Consider the following 12,060-nt stretch of genomic DNA (forward strand, 5'->3'; position numbering starts at 1 on the left):
AGTTTCGATTTGCGAAAATTTAGACTAGCTAAATATTATGGCGTATACTCTTTTGCGACTGTATGATTACTGTACGATGTACGAGATGTACGATACAATTTCATCGCAAGGTGTGCTCTGCAGGCTTCAAGGGATTTTGATTCCAAGCTCTAACTACATAATATATAAACCAGTTCGATTACGGCTCGCTATTCCGCAGGTTCGTTATTCCGTTGGTCTTTAATTCCAATAAAATCAAGTTCGTTCATCCGCAAAATATACAAGGTTTATTACACCGAAGAGGACTAGTTAATCGAAAATAGAATAGGGATTGCAGTCTCATGAATCCGACTTGGTTGGTCGAGTACCAGGTGAGTGTCAGACATGGCGCGCGTAATCATAATCGGTCGATCCTGTCTCATCTGATACCTCCCCCCCCCCCCCCCCTCCCCCGACATGTCTGGCACCGACCTGATAGTCGACCAACTAAGTCGGAATCATGAGACGTCAGACTGGGATCTAATACACATCGGTGGGTGGCCGGAAGCAACAACTTTTGCTTCCGACGAGTGACCGATGAGAAAAAATCTCTATGGAATAGGGGTTGTTGCGACACGGATTGTCGCCCCTACACGGATTGTCGCCTCCTGCTCGGGGCGACAATCCGTGATGGGCGTTGGCGGCACGGATTGTCGCCCCCTACACGGATTGTCGCCCGCCCTCAAAGCACATTTTGCTGGGTAATATCGTTCTGGACATAATCATTGAAATACTAACACATAACTTACATGGCTACATCCATGCAAACATGCCATGTAAAGACTCATGGTGAGGTTTCAAGGAAGTGTGTATGTGCGCGTGCACATGATAATTTCGTGCCCGTTTGTGCGTGTGCGTGCGTGTGTGTGTGTGTGTGTGTGTGTGTGATGGAAGAATGTGTTTATTATGTCAGTTTTTTGCGTATGTCTTTTTAAGCTGCGCGTGGGGAGGGATACCTAGTAAGCTGTTGCTGGCATAAACATTGATATTGATTTTATCAGCAGCTTTGAATATGATGAGTTTGTTTGGCAGATTTGTATATGAATTCGGAGTGGAGCTTGCGTGCGGGCGGATGCTGCTTTTCTGCATACGGTCCATTATGTCTTATTTATCAACATTTGGAAATCGTTTCATCAGGAAGGATGTGGTATCGGTTCGGGTGTGCGTCGGTATGTGGGAAGGGGTTACATTTCGTTATTGCAAAAGTTTGTTATTCTGAAGGCTCATTCGTCCGAAGGCTCATTCGTCCGAAGGGTCATTATTCCGAAGGTTCGTTATTCCGAATTTCATTTTTGGATCAACGAACCACTAGGTATAGGGAATTGTGTGTTTCGGATAAATGAAGCCTCGGAAAAAACGAAACTTCGGAATAACGAACCTTCGTGTGTGTGTGTGTGTGTGTGTGTGTGTGTGTGTATATATATATATATATATATATGTATGTATGTATTTGGGTCGGTGAATGTGGGTGTGGGATGATTTAGGTTTTGTTTAATCAGGGGTTGGTGGGTTGGGGATTGGATTTGAAGAAGGATAGTTATAAATGGTATGACGGATGTTGGTAGGATTTAATATTTAGGATAGATGTAGGCCCTAGTAGATTTGTTTCGGTTTGGGAGGGGAGGGGATGGTGGGGGTTTTTTTATGACTGATTTCATTCTAGATTTGTGTAATATATTTGTGTGTTTTTTTAATGTATATGCCCTTTTAAGTAAGAAGGTGTTACATGATCCAAACCAATATATTCAAGGAATATAGGTTTGGTTGGGCCCTATACATGTCCAAACTTTCTCGTGAAGAAATTATTAGTAGGGTTGGTCTATAATCGAGTTATCTATGTTGAAGTGAGATTATTTGTGGTATAAATTGACACATGGATTTGCTTTTGTTTCGAATTGCCATTTGTAACTTTTTTTTTGTTCCTGTTGCACCCAGAATGGGTCGATTTATGAATGATTTGAATGAAATCAATAAATATCAAGGAAAAAAGTGTTGAGTTGGTTTGTTTGCATTATGAGGTTTGTTTGAGTGTTTGTTGGTGTTTGTTTGTATTACGTATGTATTAGCGGTGTGCAATGGCAGTTCGTTTGTGCTAATTAATCAAGTAACGATTGACAAATTTTTTACGGCGTGTGGAAATTATTCGCTCATGCATAAAGCATGCCAAACCTATTCTGGGACAAAGAATAGTGGTATGGACGTTCTAGTTTATAAGACTGATGGAAGAAAATGACTGCAGGGAAAAATGAACAAAGACAAATAACTTTGGGGAGGGTACCTCCCTCGTATGTATTTTCTCTCGGTCTCTCTCTCGCCTAGCCCGCCTCACCGCTGATATTTGGTTGACACACCCATACTATTTAGATCAACGCTGGTGTGAATTCTTTAAACACGTGCTCATACACTCTGAAGGCGTTTGTATTGCCACAGTAGCGCCACTATATTCCACATACACACGTAAACATACAGGCACACGTAAACATACAGGCACACGTATACACACAGACAAACAAACCACTACCACTATGTAACCACCACACATGCACAGTTTCTACATATTGTATTATTATACTCCAAACACACACACAAACAAACAAACACACACACACACACAACAAATCATACACATCACATATCATGCAGCTCACAATACACTCACACACACACACACACACACACACACATACGCATAACTTACCAGTCATACCCATCCCACCAAAGCTTAACACCGGAGGAACCACCCCGAGCCCGGGGCGACAATCCGTGACGGGGCGACAATCCGTGTCGCAACAAATTTTTTGCCAACACGGATTGTCGCCTTCGAGGTCAAAAACTGGGAACTGCACAAGCGTCACGGATTGTCGCCAGGCGACAATCCGTGTAGGGGGCGACAATCCGTGCCGCCAGCGCCCGTCACGGATTGTCGCCCCGAGCAGGAGGCGACAATCCGTGTAGGGGCGACAATCCGTGTCGCAACAGGGGTATTATGTTCCAGTCATGTAAGACGTAAAATTTTGATGTCAGGCGGTGGGTAATGTACGTCGATGTAAGTCTAAGATCCCATACACATATAATTGAAAGGATTTGCCCATGTTTTTAATGCAGCTCGGGTACTCGGTCGGCATGTACTATGCATAACAATGCAAGTCCAATGGCTATTAGAGAAAGTTACCATGAATTTCATCAGCCCGAATCCTACTGCCTCAACCAGTCAACAAAACCTTATCAATCATGACATGGATCGTGCTTAAAATAAAGTGTGTCTCACACCAAAATTCACGCTACAGAACTTAATACTAAAACCATTGTAGATCAAACAGAGATAACTGAAGGGTTTAGACTTTGCGGTCCTGAATTTGATTTGACTTTATCGGTCGCACTCAAACTTACATCTTGAATAATTAGAATTATCTCTCTCTATCTCTCTCTCTCTCTCTCTCTCTCTCTCTAATATATGCCTATATTTCTCCACTCTCTTTCATTTTATGCACAGAAAGTTTTATCCAATCCCCGGCCATCAACACTGACAGTCATAATCGTATGCACAATTTCCTTCTAAGACTTCCGATCTTAATGATCTTAATTATGTAACTTACCGCTTATCATCAATCTCATGTTGAAGCTTGGTATATCTTGTAGCCTTTGCTGGCTGTTTTCTCCTCTTAGGTTTTGAGCAACAACTTCTAAACATGATTGCATGTGATGTGTTGTCAACCGTGATGACCCAAAGGTAATGATGCTCAGAATGTATGAAGACGATTTAGACGGGGATTGTCTAAAGTTGTGATAAGTTTGTCCTTTACTGTATGGCACTCCCACGATGTTAGCAAGCTAGCCCGGATCCGGAAGTACAGTGTGGCCAAGACGGGTTCATGGATGACCTGATCATCACCACACCTCTGCGGTGGCTGGTTGTTCAGGACCTGTAATGATAGAGGCATGAAAGGCTATGAACGTTGTCGTGACATGTGTAGGCGTACTTTGTGCTACCTGGGAACCTGTCTAAAGAATTTCAAAAGAGATGAGAATTTTTTAATCATTAATATTCTATTTATATCATACTTTTGTCCTCCGTATGATATATGAATAAAAATAAAAATAAAAGGAAGAACGGTGCGCATGCACTATTAATACTTCCCGTTGTTTCTGTGTGTGCATGTGCGTACAAAATATTTTTGCGCGAAAGATCATCAAAACCTTTTTTTTTTTTTCGAATGTAATATATAAACAAAAACTAAAACTATAGAGAGCAAACACCACATTTTGTGTTTTGGTTAAGAAAGTTATTTGTTATATAGTACAAGTACTTTATACAATGGGTATGGATAACGTTCATTACCATTTGGAAGAAATCCCGAAAATTCGGGTAGGAGGCAGTCGAAACAATAAGGCCTCGCACCTCTCGTGTTGGAGCTCAGCAATCTTGTGTAATATTTAGGCTTGAACATTATGTAGGCGGAAATAATACCGGCTATAGAGTATTCCGCCATAAGAGCAGGATTTATTTGTGGCTCGTCCGCCATCCTCATCCCTGACAGTTTTGACCTGAAGACTACAAAACTATCTGCTTCTCATTTTGAGAACTGATTAATGAGAAGGGGGTCTTTGGGGTCTCACTTTGCAGATCTGAATGTTGCATTTTCATTTATTACTCAATTCTATATCTCTACTTGAAATAGAAAGAGCTTCGTTAAAGGGACATTCCAGACGATTTTCATAATTTCACATCATGTAGTGCATAAATCGACAACTCCATGTATAGATTTGTGGAATTTATTGTGGTTCTTGAGCAGAAAAACAATACTTTGAAAAACCTTAAAACAAATTACACTAAACAAGGGTGATGACATAGGAGGTTCACATATTTCAGAAATGTAGCAGTGTAGTTTCATTACAATACCGCTTGCTTGCGAGTTCACCTGTGTATGATTTATGCATGTCTTCTTCTTTTGTTCTGCTTCCTTGAGCCCCAACTCAGGCATTCTTATGGTGACTCTGCCATGTCATCATCCTTGTTCATTGCAATTTGTTCTAAATTTTGAAAATATTCTTATTCTTCATCCCAATTATCACAAATTCTGAAACTCTGTCCTCAGTATAGCTAATTTATAGTAGTTCAAATGTAAAAATCTGAAAATCATCCGGAGGTCTCCTTTAACACGTTTTATAGCTGACGAGCACATAGATGCCTAGTTTGGTATTGGACCGGATATGAAGCAGAGTGACAGTGCATTGAAGCGACAAAGCTGTGTCGGAATTAGTTGTAAGTCGCCTTGGTTTGCATATATAGTTCGCACGAAAAGACTGATTCGAATTCTACAATGTTTCCTTTACAACTTTACATACAACGAAAAAAGAATAAAAATCTGCTCACACGAATTTAACAGTGTGAAGAGATTACACTCTGTGTTTACAATGTATTCACATTATGTTCACATTGTGTTCACACTGTGTTTCTCATACTGTTGGACACTGTGTTCTTTCCGGCAGGGAGCGCCAATCAAGTTATAACTTATATAACGCATTGATTTCATCTGCACTTGACAAAACAAACGGTCGCAGATTAATCAATGTAATCTATTTAATTTCAGATTCATGATTACAAATATCTATATAATTATAATCATATAAATCATATACACGTATATAATGACAGATTCTATAAATTTCGAAGGTTATGTTAGTAACGTAATGATTGGATTTGTGACTTGAGATTGTTTGTTTCCACACATATAAATCATAGTCATATGACCGAAATTTGTTTTGATATTGTTTGGTACGTCGACTGGTTGCGGTAATCCATCATTAATTTATGATGTGATCCCTTCATGTGTTATTCAAAGGAAGGAAATTACGACCTGTTTTTGTAACATTATTGTATCTTCTACACTTAATGGGAATGTACTGATCTCAATTTCACTGCCATTTTCGTAAGGTACGAATTTTTACAATTTCTATCTTCTTACGCAATTACATGTGCTCATACCAAGTGTGACAAGATATCCAACCATTCACTTTAAATTCCCCATTATTCTGTAACAAGCAATATTTTGTAGACCACTTCATCTTCGCAACGGAAGAAAGCAAAATCAGCAAGAAAAGAAAAAAAAAGAAGAAAATAAAAAGATTCCAATTGTAAAAATACAGACTCAGACACACTCACAATAGCACAACATTTTAGGCAGTTGATATCATTATTATAGGATACTTGTAAATTGATAATCAGTTCGAGCTGAGAACATTTTGCGCTCCTCTTGAACCATCGCAGTCAATGCGTACTTTGGCATCATTTGCCAAATAATTGCTAAAAGATGCGCTGCCTTTCACAAAGCTATATTTTGATGGTTGGCCTACATTGTATACGTAAATTACACATTATATGTTATTTCATATTCGCAGTAAAGTAGGCAGAGAAAAGCAGTAGAATCAGAGTCTAAACTTGCAATATATAACTTGTATATTTACAGTATACATATATTATTATGTATATATTATATATATATATATATATATATATATATATATATATATATTATATGTATGTGTGTGTGTGTGTGTGTGCGTGTGTGACTTATGCACGAAAAGCGAAATTGCTAAACCGAAACACATTGGACTGAGAATACAAACCGAACTAATCCTGAACAAAATCCCATACAAATCACAGCATGTTATTAGTCGTATATAAGATAATAGGAAAGAAGAGGAAGAAGAGGAAGGGGGAGAAGAGAGATAGAGAGAAAAAAAAAAGCTGATAAGCAGAGATGGAAATTTAATAAAATAAAAGTCGATGGGAGGACAAAAAGTGATAGATGAACGGAGCCTGAACTTTATACGCTTAATGTTAAAGAAAAGTAAAGTTAAACGTTCCGGTTCTTTTGCAATCATCGAAAAATCAGCAGTTTGCGTTTTTCGTAATTTAGATGAATAAAACCATAATAGCTCAGATTACTTTTTTTTTTATCTAGAAAGAAAAATTATGTTAATTTTGAAAAAAAAAAATTAAACTTTCGGACGATTTAAACTACTAAAGAGGATATTCAAAATTTTGGTCCAACTAATGTAAATGTAGTTTGAGTAAAAATAGTCCTAATCATAGGAGTGAGAAGATGGATATCATTGAAATTAGTTTTTTTCACAAACATGACAATGAAGGTGGGATTTAATTAATCATTATTACCTCCGCCAAGGGAGGAGGTTATGTTTTCGTTACCGTTGGTTTGTTCGCTCGTTCGTTAGTTAGTTAGCTTGAATTGAATTCGAATTTATTCATTTCATTTACATTTACATTTCACATTTACATTGCATTGTCGTTTACATATTGACACATATTACAGTAATATATCAGCATGAATTGACAGAATATAGGGTACTTATACAAACGGAAATGGGGTGACCCAACTAAAAGCATAGCTTGTCAAATTTGTAGGTCACCATGACAAGTAATTATTCATAATCATGTACAGAGTAATTGAGAATATAATACAGACTCCTGAAACATATTTACATAACTTGTCCATATTTACATCTTAAAGGTAGTAAACATGAATGAGAAAAAGAGGGAGAGAACGAGAGAACGAGAGAAATGGAGGAAATAAAGTGAGAACCGAAGGGGGAGAGAGGGGGAAGAAAAAGAAACAAAGAAAAAAAGAAAAAAAATGAACAGTGAAATTAGAATGAATAGGAATAGTTTGTCCGTGTGCAAAATAACTCAAAAAGTAGTCAACGGATTTGAATGAAACTTGCAGGAAAGGTTTAGAAAGATACAAGTTACAGACGATTAAATTTTGGTAGTGATCCGAGAATATTGGGGGAGTTTATGAAGGATTTTTGATATTTTTGCAGGTAGGGTCAATGAACTTGGGAGTTCCGACTGCGCGTATTTGAGGTTTGCATGCGCGTACTAAAGTGCGTGCTCTAATTTCTGCTAGGGCGAGGCGCGCCATGTAGCTGAGGGTTTATGACGTAACAAAGGCTTCTAAATTAGGAAATCGGGTGACTTTCAGCACACAATGCTATAAGGAAGTATGGGTGAAAATCACTGATATCTCTATGGAAGAACAAGATCAGTGGTGGAAAATATACTGCATGCTTGGCGGAGGTCTGCGCTCTCAGAGTACTTCTCTAGTTGTATGATAGTGACACACCTGTGCATACGACTGAATGACACCCCCTCATGACACACAGTTCGAGTTCATCCCCAGTATAGCTTCATGCATAAGCTGCTTCAAGGGATTACTGCGTCAAGGTATCAAGGTATTACTGGGTTTACACGTAAACTGACCATAAGGTGGATAGGATAATAACAATGAATCGGTTATCTTTAAAATCTCAATAATAAAACGACAGTATGAGATTTTCAAGATACATTGGACATTCAAAGGACTGTTTCTAGAGACGTAACAGGCTCTCTTCCAGATGCAGGATACCATACTTAAGATAAGGCAGAATCAAAGTTGAGTATAACATCAAAAGGATGGCGTGGAGTATTAAAACTTAACTTCGTTGATGGTAACACTATCATTACGTGGCTTCCACTAGTCTGATTTCCAGACCCTTTGCCAACTGGACGAAGTCGCCGCCTTTGCCGAAGGAAATACTACCTTAAAATCTACTTGTTTTCGACGTTGAGGGCGTCAATATCCTGTATAGGGCTCACACCCATAAATATTTCTCCATAGGGATGTGTGTTAAAATTCAAATTTTAAAAAATTCTGTAAAATAGCTGGGAGAAATGAAGTGTTTCAGCTTCACTAACCTGGATAAGTTAGATATACCCTTTCATCCTTCGATTTTCTCAGGGTGGATAATTCAGTTCAAATTCTGTCCAGGGGTCCGCAAAGCCAGACTACGAGTTCTTGTCACTCAAAAAATCACCCATTTTCCGTACACGTACCCAATGAAATATAGTCCCCTCAAATTCCACTAGAAAAGCTTTCATCTTCCAACCAAAATGCAATTTATAGAGGAATTCATACTCAATATCTACAGCTATTCAGTTTTTTGCCAAACTACATCATTGATTTTTTATTAATTTTTTTCTTCATTTATTTTGGTATCTTTGGTACGAATTGTGAAGGGGTCTGGGACAGTCCATTGTATTTACGGGTGTGAGCCCTATAGTGGAGGTCATATTTCTCATTTGACTTTTAAACATCATAAATGTGTTTTTGATGATATTTGCACTTACATCATATGGGAAATTACACATTCAGGGGTTATAAAGCTTCTCAAAGGGACACCTTTGAATCTCATGCCCTTTGACGTTTTTAAAAATAATAAAAATGTAGTGTTGATCAGTTCTTCATAAGATGAATACCTAGATGCAGGCAGTAATCTTTGATTATGGGGGTGTCATCATCACATTATTGCCTACAAAATACTTGAAAAGACTTTGTTTTGTTAAACAGACTAACTTTATGAATTTTGACCTGTTTCAGTGGTAGCCAAACAAAGAAATACATTAAAATAACACAGTCATTCAAAGTTGTGTGGTACTGATGACTGCTATGTACAAAGATCTATCTATACCACAACAACATAATAAGAAAACAAATTGTAGCCAAACAGAGTGGGGGGGGGGGGGGTGGAGGAGAGAGTTAAGGGGGGGGGGGGGTAGGAAGGGGAAGGGGGAGGGAAGAAGAGATCTGACACAATAGATCAACATAAACCAGCAGAGTTTGTATGGGATGAATACTTCCCATAGACTTGTGTGCATTGCATGCATCCTCTATAGTGGAGGTCATATTTCTCATTTGACTTTTAAACATCATAAATGTGTTTTTGATGATATTTGCACTTACATCATATGGGAAATTACACATTCAAGGGTTATAAAGCTTCTCAAAGGGACACCTTTGAATCTCATGCCCTTTGACGTTTAAAAAAAAAAATGTAGTGTTGATCAGTTCTTCATAAGATGAATACCTAGATGCAGGCAGTAATCTTTGATTATGGGGGTGTCATCATCACATTATTGCCTACAAAATACTTGAAAAGACTTTGTTTTGTTAAACAGACTAACTTTATGAATTTTGACCTGTTTCAGTGGTAGCCAAACATAGAAATACATTAAAATAACACAGTCATTCAAAGTTGTGTGGTACTGATGACTGCTATGTACAAAGATCTATCTATACCCCCAACAACATAATAAGAAAACAAATTGTAGCCAAACAGAGTGGGGGGGGGGGGGGTGGAGGAGAGAGGTAAGGGGGGGGGGGTAGGAAGGGGAAGGGGGAGGGAGGAAGAGATCTGACACAATAGATCAACATAAACCAGCAGAGTTTGTATGGGATGAATACTTCCCATAGACTTGTGTGCATTGCATGCATCCTCTATAGGGCTCACACCCATAAATATTTCCCCATAGGGATGTGTGTTAAAATTCAAATTTTAAAAAATTCTGTAAAATAGCTGGGAGAAATGAAGTGTTTCAGCTTCACTAACCTGGATAAGTTAGATATATCCTTTCATCCTTCAAATTCTCAGGGTGGATAATTCAGTTCAAATTCTGTCCAGGGGTCCGCAAAGCCAGACTACGAGTTCTTGTCACTCAAAAAATCACCCATTTTCCGTACACGTACCCAATGAAATATAGTCCCCTCAAATTCCACCAGAAAAGCTTTCATCTTCCAACCAAAATGCAATTTGTAGAGGAATTCATACTCAATATCTACAGCTATTCAGTTTTTTGCCAAACTACATCATTGATTTTTTATTAATTTTTTTCTTCATTTATTTTGGTATTATTCAACCTGGAAGACCATAACATTTTATATTTTAAAGCAGAAAGTAATTGAATGCTTGTCATATTTTTTTTACACGATCAATGGAAAATTGCAAGTTGTTGACATCGTCTGATCACTCATTTGCATATTTCAACTGTGCGAAAACGGTTCTGCAGAATTCCTTTTAAAGAAATTATGAATGTCATAACTTCCGGAAACAGAGGCTCCTCCTTACATGTCTTAGTCTTGCAACTTCATTTAAAGCCGGTTTGGTCTGTTATCCAGAGCATAACGATCAGTTTTGACATTCAGACATTAGTGCTTTATATGCCTAGACCCTTTACTCTTTTTTTTTAAGTTCCATGTGTATTATATCGGTACTTCACAGCTTCTCTCATGTTGCGTATTGGGATCCGATATACATGTATATTTAAAGAGGTACGTGGAAGGACTCACGTGTGACACAGTGAATATATTTCGAAGTAAGGCATGTATTGGAGAGGTAACTTTAACTTGTCCTCTCTCTCCGAGTGTCGAACCTCCAACCCTTGATGATTCTTGCAATTCTCAATACTAAGCTTCTAATCAGGGTTTCTGGATAGTCATTGCTAAGTATCATTTTAACCTTATAGATTTATTTCCTTCATTAGTACATTTTACATTGTGTCTAACTTACTTTGTGAGACCTGAGCTTATACAGGCATATCTTTCTATATAGTGGTCGAAATATTTCAAACTCATTCTTCTTTTTTTACATTTTTGTAACACACTTTACATAATCTATACTTCAATTTTTTAGCTTAATATTGATTGACTTTCGGATAGTTGGGCTCGATTTCTTGAAATCATCAAAATGTCTGACACTTGGCTGCAAAGTCGATACATCAACCGACACGATAGAACAGTTTTCATCACATTCAACAGATGTGCACCTTGATTCAGGCTTTTTACATTCCTATAAGTGATATATAATGAGAAACCTCTTATGAAATGTGAAAGAGCATGTAATTTTAAGAAGGATTCAATATTTGATGAAAATTGGTTTTCAAATGGCTGAGATATCAAAAAAGTGATAATAATTAAAAGACTACAGGCCACGCCTTTTATTAGGATCTCTTTGTTTCACCTTGTTTTGGGATATCTCAGGCATTTCAAAACCGATTTTCATCAAATACAGTTTTGATACCCTTTAGAATTGCATGCTCTTTGACATCTCATATATAGAGTGGTTTCTGAATATCTCGCAAAACGTTAAAAGCTAAATCCTAACCTCGACCAGAACTGTACGCACCCTTTAATATCGATTGACTTTCGG

This window comes from Diadema antillarum, unplaced genomic scaffold (genome assembly GCF_040938485.1).
Source record: "Diadema antillarum isolate AM-2024a unplaced genomic scaffold, OU_Dant_1.0 seq00001548_RagTag, whole genome shotgun sequence".
Lineage (NCBI taxonomy): Eukaryota > Metazoa > Echinodermata > Echinoidea > Diadematoida > Diadematidae > Diadema > Diadema antillarum.